The sequence below is a fragment of the Leptonychotes weddellii genome, chromosome 9 (genome assembly GCF_054177405.1).
Source record: "Leptonychotes weddellii isolate Sample4059 chromosome 9, ASM5417740v2, whole genome shotgun sequence".
Lineage (NCBI taxonomy): Eukaryota > Metazoa > Chordata > Mammalia > Carnivora > Phocidae > Leptonychotes > Leptonychotes weddellii.
In genome coordinates, this window is record NC_138377.1 from 12,397,596 (window position 1) to 12,416,633 (window position 19,038).

A 19,038-nucleotide genomic window follows, 5' to 3' on the forward strand; every position below is an offset into this window, starting at 1 on the left:
TGGGTGGCTCAGTTGGTTAAGCGACTGCCTTCAGCTCAGGTCATGATCCCAGGGTCCTGGGATCGAGTCCCGCATCGGGCTCCCTGCTCTGCGGGGAGCCTGCTTCTCCCTCTCCCACTCCCCCTGCTTGTGTTCCCTCTCTCGCTGTGTCTCTCTCTGTCAAATAAATAAATAAAATCTTTAAAAAAAAAAAAAAAGACTAGAAAAACACATGAACCTAGATGTAGAGCCCTGGGCCGAACCAGTCATTTGAATGTAAAATCCTGGCAGGGCTGGTAGGAAACTCCATTCCTTCCATTTGAAGGGCCAGGAAATTGATTTGGAAAAAAATAAATGTGAGGGATTCCCAAATAGTGGCAGCATGGAATGAATAAGAGAAAAATGAAGGTACAGACTGATCTTTTTTTTTTTTTTAAGATTTTATTTATTTATTTGACAGAGAGAGAGAGAGCGAGAGCAGGAACACAAGCAGGGGGAGTGCGAGAGCGAGAAGCAGGCTTCCTGCCGAGCAGGGAGCCCGATGTAGGACTCGATCCCAGGACCCTGGGCTCATGACCTGAGCCGAAGGCAGACGCTTAACGACTGAGCCACCCAGGTGCCCCAGACTGATCTTATTACCAGTCTTAAATGGTCATAGAATTGCCAGGATACACTTCCTGCAGCATAGCTCATTTGGAGTGTCCATGGCCCAGAAACTTCTGAAGGTTCTTGGTGATCACGGGGTAGAAGCCAGGCTGTGGGCTGGCATCTAGGGCTTTCCCCATCAGTCTCTCTTCAGCCCCCTCGCTGTCTAGATCTCCTCTTCCTTGAGCATCTTATGGTGCTGCCCTAGGGTACTAAGTGCCATGTCTTGGCCATGTCAGGAAGTTTCTGGGCTTTTGCTCTGGCCACTGCCTCTGCCCGGATGCCTTTCTTTCCAGCTTCGATTCCAGTTCTTCTTTAAAACCTTAAAGAATTCTCCCTCTCACCCTCAGTGGGATGATTTCTCCCTCCTCACGTTCCCATAACAGTTTCTTCATCTGCAATTCTAGCACTTATTCCACAATATTAAGATGAGTCGTGTCTGTCCGTAACTGAGATGTAAGTGTATTAATGACAGCACCATGACTCGTAGGCTTTTGTAGCTTTTGCCATACCTAGAACAGTGTGTCAAGCTGTCATATTTCATTGAATCCTAAAAACCTCATAAAGCTATACATTGTTGAATCATCTCCAGTGATCATGTTCTCTGCTCAAAGACAGTCTGTGGGATACTGAGGCTCCTAAGGCTGTGTCTGTCCCAGCACCAAGCATCTGGACCAGTTCAGCCTCTTTCAGATGCTTCCAAACTTCTGGCTGTTTGGCATCATCTAAACACAGAAACCAAGTGAATGGCTGATTTCTTTTTTTCATATTTAGGGAATCACAAGATTTTACAGCCAGAAAGAACCTTGGGGAGCTGAACTCCTATTACAGAGGAGAGAATTGTAAGTCTGAACTGTAAGGGACTTTTCCAAAGCCACATGGTTGGTTAGTGACCCAGGCGTGTGGATCCAGCTGATAATCTCTCTACATGGTCCTGTGTACTGAACCTCCCTGGCCGTGGCCTTGAGTTTCACTTAAGACATCACCCGTCAGCTCGTGCTTTCTGCCGTTTTGGGACTGGCCGGCTTTCTCTATTTAAACGCCATCATCGGACAACAATCCTGTACCCAGTTTGCTAAAGGCTGATATCATTGGGATAGAATTAAAAACAAAAGTGGACTCCAGTTTAACTCAGGGGCCCTGGGAGCAGTGCTAACAATTCATTAGCCATTGCCTCACTGAGGACACAGCAGCTGCTGAACTCGGTCAAGTTCAGACCCTTACAAAGAGTGGAAAAAAAAAAAGCACATACTTTCCAGTGCTTGGGCACCACAGAGCCGGGCCAGCTGGGTGCAGCACTGTGGCAAAAAGATGTCCTCGGTTTCAGAAATACGAGCCCCCGAGCTTGCACACAGGGAGGGGCAGGGAACGTGGCTGCTACTGGAGCTGATTGGCATTCCGTGTCTGGGCTCGCTCCTGCCTGCAGTCCCGTCAGATCCGCCCCTCTGGGAAGAGGGTAGCTAAAGAAAGAGCCCGCCCTCCAAGTTGACATAAGGAGCAAGCTTTCTGTGTGTGTGTGTGTGTGTGTGTGTGTGTGTTTAAAGGCCTGTGTCTGAGGTTGACAGGCTTTTTCAGAGGAACTCTTGGCTTTCGGTGTAAACGTGTACTTCCTCTTGTCCAGAGCTAGCCTGTTAAAGGAATAAAGCACAATTCAGGTTTCCAAGTTGGAAGCCTGATTAATCTCTCTGCCAGTTACATATGGAAATAAATTAGTAAATGGTCCATCTGGGACTAAACTCCTGCAGAGATGATAAATTATCGCCATTGTATATGTCAGTGTTGCTGAAGACTGAGTTGTGCTCACCAGGAGCTGCTGAAAGATAACTGGATGCTCTACCGTGGTCAGAGGAATAAAATTTAAAAAAAAATTACGAGTAAAAAATTTAACTTGAAATGTTTCTTGGGAGAATGGTTTGGTTGATGCCAAGTTTACTGCTCAGGATTGCTGTATCTGCAGATATTTAAAAAAGGTGAGCCTCAAGGGCATAGAAAACATTTTGCTTTTATACTTTCAAAGGCCAATACAATAAGTATTAATTAGTACCCACATGTCTCGATGAGCAGGATAATTCTGTACCTCACGGTAGCATTGCACTTTGTAATTGTCATAGCAACTTCTTGTCTCTTCTTTAAGTTTCACTGAAGGTGGGGCTAGTCAGTGCCTCTAATTCTTCATCACTGAAGCACTGAGGTTTCGAGGGTTGAGTCCCTTACTCACAATGACTCAGATGGCTAAATGGCAGAAGTGGGATGAGCAACCAGGTATCGCCGATTCTGAACCCCGCTTCATTTCTGCCAGAGTCTCGTATGACGTCAGAACGTTTTAGTATCCCGTCACTCACCCAGCGGCATCAGGAACTAAAGCATTCTATTTATGCCAGCTTTCTAGAGGCAAAAGCCATACCTTCTTGATCATGAAAAGTTTTTCTTTTCCTCTAATTGGAGATGTTGAGTGATGGTTTAACTTTTTTTTAATATATGTTTTAATTTGTTTAAATTGAGGTATAATTGACATAAAGCATTATATTAGGGACGCCTGGGTGGCTCAGTCATTAAGCGTCTGCCTTCAGCTCAGGTCAGGATCCCAGGGTCCTGGGATCAAGCCCCGCATCGGGCTCCCTGCTCGGAAGGAAGCCCGCTTCTCCCTCTCCCACTCCCCCCTGCTCGTGTTCCCTCTCTCACTGTGTCTCTCTCTGTCAAATAAAATAAATAAATAAATAAATAAATAAATAAATAAATAAATAAAGCATTATATTAGTGTCCGATGTACGACATAGTGTTTCGTATTTGTGTACATTGTAAAATGATCACCACAATATAAGTGTAATTATTATCTATCACCTTCCATAGTTACAAAAAATTTTTTTTCTTCTGATGAGAACTTTTAGTACCTGTTCTCTTAGCAACTTTCAAATATGCAATATAGTATTATGAACTACAGTCACCATGCTGTGCATCACCTCCCCATGACTTGTTTATTTTATACTGGAAGTCTGTACCTTTTGACCCTTTCACCCCTTTCTTCCCTCTCCCCACCCCTGGCTTAACTTTTTTCCTGTGATTAGGGCACACACCACTATCCACATGAATTATTTTATAAAACTAAAACCACAGATGTCTTCAGGGGCTTCTTAGGTATGGTAACATTTTGCCCCTTTGCAGAATGGCGTGAGGCTACTGTGACATCTAGATTCCTGTGCCTACTTTAAAATTTTCTTTTGTATCTTCCTCCTGGGCAGAACTTCAGCGGTTAATTCTTGAAGCAGCTGAGGTGCACCCCTCTAGAAAGTGTAGTAATAATAATAATAAAAAAGTACAGAAAACCAAACTGGCTTTAAAAGTCTTTGAGTCACCTAGTTTATCAGACATCAATTTCTAAACATAAGCAGCGGGTGCTGCGGGGTGGTCCTCACACAAGAAAGAGAAGCCACAGGCCGCTAGCATTTACCTGTCTGAACTTGGAAGTCACCTTGTCTCACCCAGACCGCCTTCACGTTTCTCACGTCTCAGCCAGACCTGGTTGCTCCACGCAACTGAATGGGCCCTCACTCTTCCTCGCCTCAGGGCCTTTGCTTCAGTTTTGGCCTGTTCCCACCTGTCAAAATCCTGTCCGGATCTCAAGGCCCATTATTACTGTGGTGGTCTTGATGCCTTTCCCTTCCCTGCTCTCGCCACCCCAGCCAGCAACAAACGTCTCCTCAGAAACCCGCTAGCAGTTTATTAAAGGAAATCACACTGTCTGTATTTGAGTTGCCTGCATATGTCTTGTCTCCCATAGTGGATGATACTTTTCTTTTTCTTTTTTTTAAGATTTATTTATTTGAGAGAAGAGAGCGTGCACACGCAGGCACGGGCAGGGGGAGGGGCAAAGGGAGAGGGAGAAGCAGACTCCCTGCTGAGCACAGGGCACCATTTCATGACTCTGAGATCATGACCGGGGCCAAAATCAAGAATCTTAACCTCCCAAGTCACCCAGGTGCCCCAAGGACAACCCATTTCTCAAAGGCAGGGATTTTATCATCCTCTGTCTCTGACTCCTCTTCCATCCCCAATCCTCAGTTCGTTGCTTTGCCTGTAGTTAAAGCTTAACGCACTGTAGAGTGGGGTCGTTTTATTTGACAACGACAGAATGTCTTTGAATGGGTGGATAAATTAATAATCAAAGGCATATCAGAATTACTTGGAGGGCTTGTTAAAACAAATCGCTGGGCCCCACCTCCAAATATTCAGATTCAGTAGATCTTGGCTGGGGGCCAAGAATTTGTATTTCGAACAAACTCTCAGGTCCATGTTCTGATGCTGTTCCAGGGACCAGAGTTTGAGGATCACCGATCTAATGAATTTATTTCCTGATGTTCTCTACACTGAAGTTCGTAAGATAGCATCGTTCTTTTCATGAGAGAGTCTATTAATTTGCCTTCTTTGAGGCGTAGGCTAAAAAAGTAATCCTCCATCAGAAATTATTATACAATCAATCTCCTGTACCAACTTTTCTATTTTGCAAGCTTATTGGTTAACTGTGGGCCAGTAATTTGTAGCCAAATATTTAGCGAGCTTGAGCTTGATGGGATCTTTCCCGTCAGGAGTAGAGCCAGAGTAATTTTATTTGGTAGCAACAGAAGAGAGCCTCATTGACTTTGCAGCCTGTGAACCTGGTCAACCCAGCGGATCCAGCCTGGTCCATGTGCTGGAATGCTGGCCTTGAATGCTCGCTGGTGCTCTGATGGTTTTCCTTTGTGTAGACAAGTGTTTCAGTGGCAGCTGGAGAGAAGTAAAAAGGTCTCACCAATGTCACAATGACCACTGTAGTAAAGTAAGATAATCTCATGACATCTGTGGTGTGTATTTTCAAATTTCTGTGTCCTTTTATGCCCTGTGAGGCAGTTTCAAGAACATGCCATCCGGAAAGACCCACTGCTTCCATAACTTTCCAAGAAATACGAGGTAACTGTTACAATTGATTTTTTTCCCCCCTGAAGTGTTGCACCTTTTAGAGTCAGGCCAGAGATGACATCCATTGTGTTTGAGAGGGTCCTCTCTCCTCCTCCGCTCTAATCCTGACTTCCTTCTGCTCCTCTCCACCAGTCACTAGAAGCATCATCTCCTAGAAGACCAGCGTTCTTGTGATGATAGAGGCCTGTCTGTCCTTTCTGTGACCAGAGCAATGTTGACCTTGGTTTCCTGGACCCATTCTGACTCAGGTAATCAGGCTCTGCCTTCCCCTGCCCCCCCTATACCTCAGGGAGCTTGCACTGAATAAATGAAATACCAAAGCTATATTTAAATGCAAATGCCAAATTGATTGTTTCTTCATCCATTGGTATCCTCCCCCTCTTCTTCTCCCAATCTTCTTAATGATTAATTTATGCAGCTGAACAGACTGACAATGTGGTCAACCCAATTTAGGCATTAAGATAATGAAAACATTCAATCACATCTTTATTTAGAATTTTGGTGTGTGTCCTAGGCACACAAAGCAACAGGAATTCTGCTGGGAATTTTCATCTAGAAACTACCTTCTACCCGTGGTTCCTCTAAATCAGTTTCTTTCCCATAATACCAAGTTTTACTTGAATTGTATTAATCTCTCTAATCTTGTACCTTTTAATTGAATTCAATAAGTATTACTGAGTATCTGTTATGTGTTCTTGGGGCAGATGGGAATTAAAAAAATATATAAGACGTGGATCTGTCCTTATAGAGTTACGGCTTAGCCAAAGATCCATGACTCAAGGAAATGGCAGATGGTGGTGTTCAGCTTAGGGCCAGGGCTGCGTACTAATTAATGGTAGCTCTCTGGTTCAGGGAATTGAGAGACTTTGAGGATTAGGATTGAAATAATTAGGGAAGAACTCATGGAAGAGAGAGGGCCTCTGGGGGGCTTTTTTTTTTTTTTTGCTGTGGATCTTTTGGCCAGGCCGAGCGGAGAGGAGCAACATGGTGCCTGGATGGGAAGGTGGGAATGAGCCCACCGTGAGCCTGAGCAGTGAGGGCCCTGGCTGGGTGGGGCCGACAGGGGTCAGAGGACCCTGATCCTCTGTCCCGGCCAGAGTCAGCTTACCCCTAAGAGCCTGGGTCCCTGAAGGTTTCCTTGGGGAGATCCTACCTGCCCTGTTACAGAGGGGCCTTGGCTGGAAGCTTCCTTCAGGGACAGTGGTCGTTGTTGCCCTGCCTCTGGCTTGGCTGCTTCCGGGCTGGCCTTGTCTGCTCCTTCAGGCCCGTCCACATCTGGCCTCTGCCTGTCTACCTGGTTATTCACTCTTCCCTTACACACCTGCCCCCCCTCCCCGCCAAGCTCTGCCTGGCCGGTGTGGCTTGACAAGGCCTCGGGGATAAATCAGATGCTGTGTGAGGTCAGTACCTTGGTGATTCACAAGGCCCGAGTCAGAGTTGGGAAGTCGAAGGGAAGGGAGCATAAGCCAAGAATGTGAGTTGTAAGTCGATGCCGAGAGTTCCGAAAGCCAGAATTCAGTGAGGGTCCCAAGGCTGAAACTGGGGCCATGGTCAGGGATGGGGAGCCAAGTGCCCTGCTTCATTCTGGGATAGCCCAGCAAATCCTGCCCACACCTAGCTCTCTTCCAATGTTGTTTTTGGATAAAGCAGCGGTGGCTTTTGCTGCCCAGGGTCTTAAAGGTGCTACTGAGAGTTGCCTGCCCAAGATTCCTGCTCATCCTGTCAGGTCTGTCTGGGCTAAGGTCCCCTGCCTCAGCATGCTCCGGTGCTCCTAGAGCTGAGGGCCTTGCTGACCCAGGAGCTAAGGCCTTCCTGGAATCGGAGCCCCTGGATGGCCAGCCACCAGGAAGCAGAAGAACTAGAAGAAGTCTTTGTGTTCTCCTCCCACTAACGCGATTGCCTAATTGATGGTGGGCCTTTGTCTTCGGAGCCTAGTGCAGGGATCGATCTCGGCCCATTGGCCAGGTGTGGCCTGCGGCATGTTTGTGGGCAGCCGACGGGCTGCAAGGGGTTTCTACATGGTCAAATGGTTGGGCAAAATTCAAAGAAGGATAATATTTTGTGTCACATGAAAATGAAATGGGGGCACCTGGGTGGCTCAGATGGTTAAGCGTCTGCCTTCGGCTCAGGTCATGATCCTGGAGTCCTGGGATCGAGTCCCGCATCGGGCTCCCTGCTCTGCGGGAAGTCTGCTTCTCCCTCTGCCTCTCTCTCCCTCTCTCTCTGTCTCTCATGAATAAATAAATACAATCTTTAAAAAAAAAAAAAAAAGAAAATGAAATGGGATTCAGATTTCAGTGTCCCTAAATAAAGTTTTACTGGAACATAGTCCTGTTCATCTGCGGATTATCTAGGGCAGTTTTGGCACCACACAGAGTGGAATAGGTGCAGCAGAAATCAAAAAATATTTACTTTCTGACACTTTGTGGAAAAAAAAAAATTGTCATCCTGGCACATTGCCTGGGCAATCGTGTGACACGACTGTTTGCAAAATTTGAGGTGCGGAATGACAGGGCTCGATCTCATGACGCATGAGATCATGACCTGGGCTGAAACCGAGAGTTGGATGCTTTTAACTGACTGAGCCACCCAGGTGCCCTATTTTAACCAAATAAATATCTTGTTTTAAATCAAGTAAGCATTGAAGACTTAGCATGAGTAAGTCCTGCCATTTAACCATGGCAATATTTTCCCAGTCTGGTGGGATTTTATGATATTGTTGAGTGGAAACTGTGGTCACAGTTGGAGATGTGGGTTCTTACTCCTACCAACTAGCTGAGCAGGGGCAGGCTGTGGTATATACCAGCGTAAAGAGGACTCCCCAAATCTCAGGGTTAATACAACAGAAAGTTTATTTCTCACTCACCCAGAGTTGGATTGTGCCAGGGCGGCTGTGTCCTGCATCCAGTTTCCAGGTTCCAAGCCTTCTCCCTCTCGTGACACCTCCATCTCAACATGGGACTTCCTGGTTACTCTAGCATGTGAAAAGAAGAATTGAAAACACCCACCCTTTCTTAAGTGACTCAGACCAATTTCACATCCACAGTCCATTGGCCAGAATTAGTCACATGACCCTCTTGTTGCCAGGAGGCTGGGAAGTAGGGAGGAGCATGAGGGATGCTTGGGGTAGCCCCAGCCCTGGCAACACTGGGTCATTGTGGGAAAACCCATGCTTTTTCTGTGCTTTTCTTTGCTCATCATTAAAAAGTAATTAACCCAGCTCTACGTTTTTCCGCATAGTTTATGAAAGGTCAGATACAATGTAGGAAAGAGCCTTAAGTGGTAGAATGAGTTGTAAAATATGTAAGATATAATCATTACCTGATTTCTTTATAAGGTGTTGAATGGTGATGGACTGGGGTCAGGGTAGTTGCATATGCCCCAGTATTCCTGGGACCGTCCTAGCATTTGCCAGTTGACCTAACATAATTATCATACAGTCCTTCCTTTCACATCCAGAAATACTGTAGTAGAGACAACAAATTATATGATCACCCCAGCTTGACCCCACTGGTCATCCTTCAAGATTAATGTTAGCTACTGCTTAGGAGCCTTTTCTGAGTCACACTGTTCTAAGCTTTTGCCTGCATTGTTTCATTTAATCTTCAAAGCCAACTTGTGAAGTAGGTACACGTAATCTCATTTAAGCTAAGGTAGCAGAAGCAGAAAGGCTTGCCTTGAATCCAGGTCCATCCTGCCCTTAAGCACTCTGTGGGACTGCCTCATTAACCCTTCACGAGGATTGCCCCCTTGACTGCGCAGGGCCCCACATCCCTAACACTGGCTTGGGAACCATGCCCAGACCGCACACTGGTAAAGGGCTAAAGCCCCGAGTGGTGAGTCTAGCCCTTTAGGACCTCGATGAGAAGATGAGACATGGACTCACTATGTGATTCTCCAGAGCCAGGAAGTAGCAGAACCCGTGAGTCCCTTCCCCTCACTACCCTGGCATGGACAAACACAGCTTTTGTTAACGCTGGGCGCTACATTTGACACAGGGAGAAAGATTTTATTTTGAAATCTAGGGTGGAGGAGGACTCTAGCCAGTGAAGACTTGCCATGTGCAATGCAGTTGATTCAAACAGGCTCCTTCCCAACACAAATAGCTAGGAGGAACTGAGCTCTGTTTTCAGGGAGTTTATTTACAAATTTGTTTATTTAAAAAAAAAAAAGGCTGAACCACAACCAAAGACCAGTTTGCTTACAGAATAATATCAAACAAAAACCCATTTATTCACGAGATGGTATTAATTTCCCTGGTTTCTGGCCTTCCTAATCAGTGTTCAGAACTGAACCCATGGAATCAAAGGGAAGAGTTTCTGAAAAATGAGCCGAATGTGCCAGAGTGTCTATTGCATTGCTTGCTTCAAGAAACCCCCCAGAAAATGATACATGTGGTTTCAAAACGTACAAGAAAACTAAAGGAATTCCATTATGAAAGAAAAATTAGATGGAAATTTCTAATCCTGTCTCATAAACAATATAGAAATAACTTTAAAATATTCTGCTTTAAGCATGCATTTAATTTGTGCTCTGGGAACCAAATAATGTTGCTAAGATAAAACATTCTAATAATGATTTATGTAAATTTATTTGTACAAAATAATGGTGTAGTTGCCTATAGCAAATTGCTTGGAATATGAAATGACATTTATGAGGTCTTTTTTTCCCTCTGAATGAATACAATGGAGAAAATGAGAGACTCCAGAAAGGGAAAAAGAAATTCGCATTCAAAATGGAGTCTGATGCCTTGGCGGGCAAGAGACTGCTGGACAGGTTGGAGGGTGTGTAAACAGCCAACCAGTATAGTTCAACATGTTTTCCTGTGATCCTCCCATTATTTAAGCCGTTTTTAAAGTCACACAAAGAGCGCACGTGCGTTAGATTCTTAGAAGGCTAGAACCCTCTATTTTAGTGATCGTAAACTCTGCAGATACCAGAGCTCTTTCAGAATAGCCGATGATAGATCACTTGTTCTCATGGTGCCCTCATAAGGCAGGGCACTTACAATATGGGGTACAAAGAGGCCAAATGTAATTAAAAATTGGGCAATTAATCTCCACTCCCAGTTACTTTAATACCAAGGAGAGTTATGCTTGAGTCATAAATGGGGCCCAAATGTTAATAAACAAAACACAAACCCTCCCAAGGACTGATTCACAGGCCTACAGGAAGTTTTCCTATTGCCCAGTTGGCACCTTTGATAATGGTTCTAGGTGTTTCCCGGAAAACTTTAATTAAATAGAAATCCCCATATATGTAACAGAGGGAGAGTTTCTGGAGCTATGCTTTGGCCTTGTAAGTGCCCAGTATAATTTGCCATAACCTATACGATTTGGAAAAGGTATGATATTAGCACCTTCGTTTTAGGAGGCATTTATTTTCTTTTTCCTCAAAATGTTTTTACTGTCTCCGTTGGTTATTGCAATCATTTTTGTGAGACAGGTGATTACAGTTTGTTTTCTCTCCATAGGGAAACTTAGAGCCACAGAAGTCACGAAGCAAGACATCACGGGGTGCGGGGGGAGGAGGGGCTGCTTCCTCCCTAACGCTGGTCCCATTGTCATCCCAAACCAAAGCAGACGAAAGAGACTTGTGGATGCTGGAGAGCTTGATTTATTTAAAACCCGCTCTGAGTTTTGGTCCCTCTTAAGCCACTGTTGAACTGCACCAACTATCCTGGGAGAAATGGGTTTGTCTAATTGGACAACCGATTTTGCAATCAGGCCATTAGCTGTAGCGTGGCCCAGGCCTGGGGACCAACGTTAGAGTTGCTGGGAGAGGGGGCGTAAAGCCTGAACAGGACTTTCAAACAGCGAAAATTCCCCCGGCTTCAAGGAAAGAGCGATGGCCTTGGTGTTGTAGTAGCATCCGTTCAAGGGCGTGTACCGTAACAGCCGTGGCTCGTGGCAGGACTGGCTTTAGTTTAGTGGCCCAGGCATCCCAGGGCGAGGTAGTGGATGTTAGGGCCACGGTTCCAGATTCCAGTCTTTCCTCTTCCTAGCTGAATGACTCCAAGTGTGATTTCGGAGCTGCGGGTTCCCGGAAAATCATGTAAGGTACCTGAGTCTCCATTTCTCCATCTGTAAAATGGGAATACTGATCTCTACCTGGTAGAGAGGGCGTGAGAATGAAATAAAATCATTCTTATAAAATACTGGGCACAGTGCTTGGCAGAACACTCCTTTTACAGTAGCTCCTAAAATGATTATAATCGTTATTGCTTGAGAATGTATGCTCCTGATTGATCATTGGAAATGAGATTGAAATCCATCTTTTATTTAAATGAGCATTAATCTAGAAGATTCCTAAGTCAGTTGTTTCCATGTACCGGAGGATACCAAGATAAATACGGGAGTCCATTCATTTATGCATTCAACAAACAGCTCTTGATGTCAAAGGCCCTTTGCAAACTGTTTTCGAGGGATGGAGAGGCCAGAGACAGAGTTCTGGTCTCAAGGGATAAGGGAGATTTTTTTGTTGTTGTTTTTTAACGTAGACACTGTGCAGGCCACATTAGTATAGATGGTCTTTGTCTTCCAAGAATTCAGAAATTAAGTTGATCTAAATCCTTAGCTGTTGCTCAAAGCCCTGGTTCTGGTCCAGACTCTGCAAGTTGGTTTTCTTTAGGCAGTCATCTTGGCTGGCTGTAGAGTGGGTTCGTGTCAAGATAAATGGATGGAAAGTCTTTGGTCATCTTCTCCGGCTGCTTCTGCCTGCAAAGGAAGCTATTCACATTCTTTGCACATGTGTTCTTGGCCATTGTAGGTCAGGCCCCTAGGCTGAAAGTGTGAATACACCCTTTTGTTTAGAATTCATTTCCATTAGAAGCATATAGACTACTTTCTTATCAAGGGTTGAAATGAATCCAATGTAAAATGTGTTGACTTTTTTTTGAGATGGCTACGTAGTTATATCACCTTAGAAAAGGTGTTTCACAGAAATTCTCTGAAGGAAGATAAGGAAATGTGAAACATTCTCAGGCGAAATGAGAAAAGAAGGAATAATTCTCAGATTCTGGATCCGGTCTGGTCTATTTCAGGGGTTCCTAGACACCGAGGGGCCTCCTGCGTGGAAGGCAGAGGGAATGCTGAGGTGCCCCGCCTGAGCATATAGTCTAGCGGTGGGGATGGTGCAGAGGGCAGACGAATATGCATAAATAAGCATTCAAAGATGAACTTCTCCCTGGTCCAAGACAAAGAGAAAAATAAGCTCAACATAGTGAGTTCAGTATCCTTACTTAGCAAAATAAAAAGTTGGCAACCTACGCTCGTCCCCAAAACTATTTTTGAAATCTTATTGTGGTGCAAAATCACGATCTGGGAACCTCCCTGGCTTGAGCTCTCTTGCTTCTCTCTGGTGCTATTCTCACCTCCCTCTCTACCTTCCTTGCGGGCTCTCACTACTGTTTACTGGGAGGTCCCAGCCTGTGGCTTATCCTTCTTATTAGAAAGGAGATTAGCAAGTGTTAAAGACATACCAGCAATTAAGACTTTCTTCCTGGTTTAAGGAAGAGAAAAAAAGCATTTGAAAAGATGAGTATGCATCTGCCCATAGCACTCTGGATTAAGAATGCACAGTCACACATGTATGTCCTGGTGGAAATCTGGCAGACCCCATCTCAGCAAAGGCAGAGGGTGAGCATGGAGGGACCATGCTGTGTTGTGTTAGCTGTTTCCCTATACTGGATATATGTATGTGTCCACATCTATTTTATTCTCGCTCTGGTATGTGCATACCAACTCCCAAAATGGATATTTGGGTGTTAACAGGGGAATGAGTCGTTTGGGCCCAAACTCGTAACGATACTTAAAGCTTGGAGCTCCATCAGTGGTGGTAGCCACGGAGCACAAGACAGAGCTTTTAGAATTTAATAAGATAGAATTAGCCTCAAAGGAACAATTGGAACTCAGAGCAGGGGCATCTCCTGTGGAGTCAGAAGAAGAGCTGTTTTGAAGTTGGTACCCCTTGAAAGAGAATGGCGTCCAAATTGGCCTTGTTAATAGAACAGCTTATAATGAAGGAGGGGAAGGCACTTTTGTAAAGGATATAATGTCATCCCCAGGCCCAAGTGAATGGCCTCTGAGCAGGTAGACTTTTAACAGCTGACACTCCAAGCCTCTTAGAAGGTGTGCTGGTGAGTTGAATACACCTGACAGCAGGTGGGGAAGCCCACTCTCCAGCATGACTTTATTCCTGCCAGAAGCTGGGGAGTCCTCACCACCACTGAATACCAGAGGATAGAGCATTCCCTCACATCTAATACATATTCTCCAGGTGAACAAAAAGAAACAGGAGATCGGTTGTAGTAGTTACTGGAAGGCCCAAATTACTCTCCAGTTAGAGTTTCTTAGACTTTACCTGTGATGAGTTTGATCTGGTCAATGGACACCCTCTCTCCCGAATCAGCCTCGGGTGCATTGGCGTAGAACTGGGCGATGCTAAGCTGTGTTCGAGGACTATATGATTTCTAGGGTGTTCCATCAGGGGCCGCTAAGGTAAATAAGGAAATGACCTGCTCTTTTACAGGTGTGTGGCTGTGTGCTAGTTCGTCATGTGCTTGATAAATGGTTCGAAATAGTGATGGACCTATTTTTATCGTGGCTTTTCACTTTATGCCTCTGGTGAATATAACTGAAACGTTAGAGTTACAAGAATCTGTTGTTGTGTGTATCTGTATATCCATGTAATGCATATGTATATGGAAATACATGTGTCTGTGTGTGTGTGTGTATAAATAAATTACGTCATGGGACACTTTATAGGATTCACTGTTTTCTGAAGACGTTGGAATATCTAAATTACCGCCCATTGTAACTGGCTACACTTCTGTCTTGTTCAGTGTCTACTTCTTTCTTAGCTCTTCTATCTGGGACACATAAGTAGCCTCTGGATATATATGTGCTTAACTGAACAAAAATGTCAACAAGCTGCTATTTATTTTCTTAAACAGCTTGAGCAGAGATGTTTGGTTTGATTGCCGAAAATTGTTAGCTTATCATCGAACTGTCCTGATGATTCTTATTATTCAATTTGCATTGCTTACAATAGTAATTATTACTACATAAGAGAGCATGATGCTTTTATTTGTATAGTTCTTTCATTAATAATTTAATTGACTATTACATCCAAGTGGTTCTGTGACACATACATCAATGTACTTAGAGACTGGCCCTGGGCACCCTGGGAAATCAGGATCCAAGTAGAGTAAGGCTTGGGCTGGGGAGACGGGTGGTAGGCAGGTCCTTTGGCCCTAACATCCAGTTGGTTGGCTGTAGGTTTCCCCTCATATTTATTTCCAAGCATTTTGCAGATTTACCAGCAGAGACTCTCATCTGGTCATTTTAACAACCCAAGAAATAAGATCATGGTATAGTTATTTGGCTCACTAAAATGACTGGATTGGTACTGATTTATAAGTGGAAAGGTATTGATGGCAAAAGCAATGTATTGACCCAAAATGACTGAATCGGTGGCTTCACTTAAATAGAATCTGTGTCTATGGGGCCTGTTCTTTAGAAATGGGAAGATTTTATGGTCACAGCTGAGCCGGCGTTCCTAGACTGCAACTGTGTTAAGACTTATGTTTCGATACATCTTGCTATAGAGAACTTAGTTTGTGGATTTTTTAGTGTAGGAGAATACTACGAATTTTGTCCTAATTCATGCTTTATATATTAAATAAAATGATGACCTGAAATATGCCTTTGGAGGCATGAGAACCTGACTTGGGTGGGTGTCAACCCATAGAGATGTTCAAGCAACAGCATTTTAAAACTCTGGATTCAACAGGGAAAATAAAGTAAACAAAGGAGTTCCCATTTGGCCAGCGCAGCCTGACATCTGGGAGGATCATGGAGGAAATTTTTCATGTCAGAAATTGGAGTTTATTAAAATGATTGTCAGGGCGCCTGGGTGGCTCAGTCGGTTGAGCATCCGACTCTTGGTTTGGGCTCAGGTCCTGATCTCAAGGTCATGAGACCGAGCCCTGTGTCAGGCTCTGCGCCCAGCAGGGAGTCTGCTTGAGATTCTCTCTCCCTCTCCCTCTGCTCCTTCTCCCTGCTCTTAAGTCTTTTAAAAAAATAAAATAAAATGATTGTCTTCTCCTCCACTGGCTTTGAACAACATTCTTTACATCCTTCAGAAAAATGGACTAGTCACCTGAAGTAGGATTGGCTTCTTTCTTCAGTACTGTCCCTTCCAAGGACTGAACCAAGGGGTGGCTCGGGGCTCTAGTCCCCCCATACTCTCTCTCTCACACAGATGCAAGCCACTCAGACAAACGTTCGCTGTGTTCATTATAAAGGCGCAGCATCCCATGAAGTTCCCCAGCCATCCCCTTCCTGGCCACCTGATGCTACCTCTAAGTTCCTCCTACACAGACATTCCAGAATGGCCACAATTCCTTGGTGTTCCCTTCTTGGCTCTTCATTGTGGACTGTCCCGGTGTTGATGCTACCCTTTAGATTTCATTTTCCTAAGTGGGCATCTGAAGGTTTCTTCTTGCAAAGACAGAGCCCGGTTGGTGGGGGCATTGATCTGTGCGTACCGCTGTCTGTCCGGAGCGAAGTTGTTCCTCACTCACCTGGCTCAGGGGGCTCCTGTTGTCCTTGCCTCCATCCTGTCTGAGGCTTCTGTTAGTCTTCACCAGGCTGCTCCGGGGCACTTGCTGAAAGCCTCCCGGCCTGGAACAGAGCACTGGGGTCTGGGCTTGGGTTGCCGGCATAACGAGTTCCTTCACGGCCTTGGTGATGTTACACAAGGCCCCAAAAGGAATTTATATGCACCCAAGAGAGACTCTCTTAGCCAGCAGAATTCAGCTATCTGGAATAGAACCGGAAGTTAGGAAGAAATAAAAAATGTCTCAGAGGACAAAATAGCTTTCTCCAAAGCCAAGCATTAAACTTTAAGTAGATCTTTGCTGGGTTTGTGTTCTTAGTGTGACCACACTCCCAATTAACTTGGCTTTATGATTCTCTTTACTTTTATAGACGAGAAAACTGAAGCCCAAAGAGGCTAAATAATTTGCCTAAACTCTCCAAGCTATGAGTGGTAGAACAGGTTCTTATGATTCTAGACCTTAGGAGGGTAATCAGTGTTCGGGATGGTGGCAGCAAGATAAGGAAAAGGGTTGAACTGTGTTTAACTCTTTTGTTTAGAAAGTAGTAGAAAGATACGTAGTACTTGCAAGATGGTTCCCTTCAAAATGGCCACTTTATTTTTTAACTCTAGCGTGATGGGTATCAGTTGGCTGAGAAATCCCAGCAGGTGGAACTGTGCTTCCTGATTCTGCCAAATGAATGTGAAGTTACTAGAGTTGCCTTTGCTGAACAGCTAGTTTATAGATGCTCATGAACTATTTTTTGTATCGTCAAGATGAACGAAGCCTCGACTCAGTCTGGGTCACGGTGATCAGCCCGGTTCTGGTGTGCCTAGGCAGGAGATGGACAGCTTCTGGAATATCTCAGCGCAGGGATAGGCCCCTCCCATGTGACTGAGGATGGCTGCTTCATACAAGAAAGTCCCTGCATGGAAGCGAATGGCCACCAGCTCGTTGACATTCACCAGCATCCTTCATTTGTGTTGAGCTTCACAGTTTTCAAAGTACCGTCCTGCACACGATCTCCTTGGCTTACAACCGTCCCGCCTGTTAGGCAAAGCGGGCATCAGTGTCCTTTCCATCATCCAGGTGAGGACATCCAGGCTTGGAGGGAGGAGCCCGTGGCCACGGGGAGAAGCAGGATCCGAGCCCTTGTTTAGACCACGCACTCGGATCCTCCCACCACTCTGAACACCTGTGTTGTTCATGCCTAGCTGGGGAGGGCACCAGACGGTAATGGAAGGAGATTTTTTCCCTCCTCCGAGGAGCTTTCTTTCCCGGTTGAAAAAGGCCAGTTTCACAGAGAAGGAGAAAAAGGAATGCAAAGGTCCGGTCACAGCATGAACCACTTTGCTCTCAGGTGGAAGAAACACTTGGGATGACATAAACTGGAGAAAAGACACCTTGGAACCTCAGGCAGTTTGTGGACAAGGCTTTCTTCATCTGCCAGCCTCAGTCAGCGACCGTGCAGCCGAGGAGCGCCACAGCCCCGCTTCCTGGGCCGAGGACCAGGCTGGGACGTCCCTATCTGGCCAGGGAAACGCATGCCTTGGGATTGCTGGTCCCGAGGCGGGCTCTGACCCTAACCCTGGCCGCAGAGAGCCCCAGCTGCCTGCCCCACCTGGGTGCACCCTGGACGGGGAAGAGGAAGGAGGGTGGCCATCGGTCATTAGATGTTCTTCCTGGTGCTGGGGGGTCAGGGCATCCTCAGGTGGACCAACCCGAGATCGGGTCCAGCTTGTTCGGAGGTTCGACTTTAAGCCAGTTAGAGGACCACTAGGTCTCTGCTTTTCTCATCTGTAAACTTAACTTCACTCATTATTTAAAGAGGTTCAAATGGAAACAACAGGAGATATCACTTGTCGTCATTTGTCTGACTGGCAAATATTTAAAAATTTCAGAATATCCATTTCTGGAGAGGGGTCGGGAAACAACACCCTCCCTCGGTTTTCAAGGCAGGGAACCTAGGTGGTGCATTGGCAACATCTGTCAAAAGTCATACGCACACACCCCTCAGGTTCCTTCATGAATGGATCCTATGGATTTACCCACTGAAATGTCAAAAACTAGTGAATGAGGCCATCTTAATATTGCTTATACTAGCAATAGCCCCAAACCAGATACACCCTCAGTACCCATCACCAGAGGATTGGAAGAGCATATATCCTTGGCATGACGTTCAGCATTCCACTTCTGAAATAAATAAGTCATGGGGTTGTAATGTACAACATAGGGAATATATAGTCAATACTCTCGTAATAACTTCGTGTGGTGACAGATGGTAACTGGACTTAATTGCGGTAATTTATTTAATAACGTATAAAAATTTCGAATCACTATGATGTATCCTGATACCAGTAGGACTTTGCATATCAATTCTACTGAGGTAAAAAACAGGATGAGTTGGAGAGGGCACAAAGATGTAATGGGAATAAGTAATAATAATAATAGTACACAGTTTTTGAGTGTCATCCACATCCTAAGAAGTTTACACGTATTAACTCACCTGCTCCCCATTTTACAGATGGCAAAGCTAAGGCACAGTGAGGTTAAAGAAACTCAAGATTATAATTTCATTAGAAAGTAGCGTGGGGGATGCCTGGGTGGCTCAGTCGGTTGAGCGGCTGTCTTCGGCCCAGGTCATGATCCCAGGGTCCTGGGATCGAGTCCCACATCGGGCTCCTTGCTCAGCAGGGAACCTGCTTCTCCCTCTCTCTCCCTCTGCTTGTGCTCTGTCAAATAAATAAAATCTTTAAAAAAAAAAAAAAAAAGTAGCGTGGAGCCAGGAGTACAAGGCAGGCATTCTGGGGTCAAAACTTCGTTCATTGCCTTCTTTCTTAGTCTGTGTGGGCAGAACACAG

At 45.2% G+C, this 19,038-nt stretch overlaps 1 protein-coding gene across 5 annotated transcripts in view; it reads left to right on the top strand.

Annotated features, from left to right (window-relative positions):
- Nucleotides 1–19,038, top strand: part of FOXN3 (forkhead box N3) — a 380,637-nt gene that overhangs the window by 106,920 nt on the left and 254,679 nt on the right. For all 5 annotated transcript variants that reach the window (XM_081830069.1, XM_081830068.1, XM_081830074.1 and 2 more), the window contains one exon: nucleotides 5,710–5,825. The gene's annotated coding sequence lies outside the window, so the exon portion shown is untranslated. The remainder of the gene's footprint in view (nucleotides 1–5,709; nucleotides 5,826–19,038) is intronic.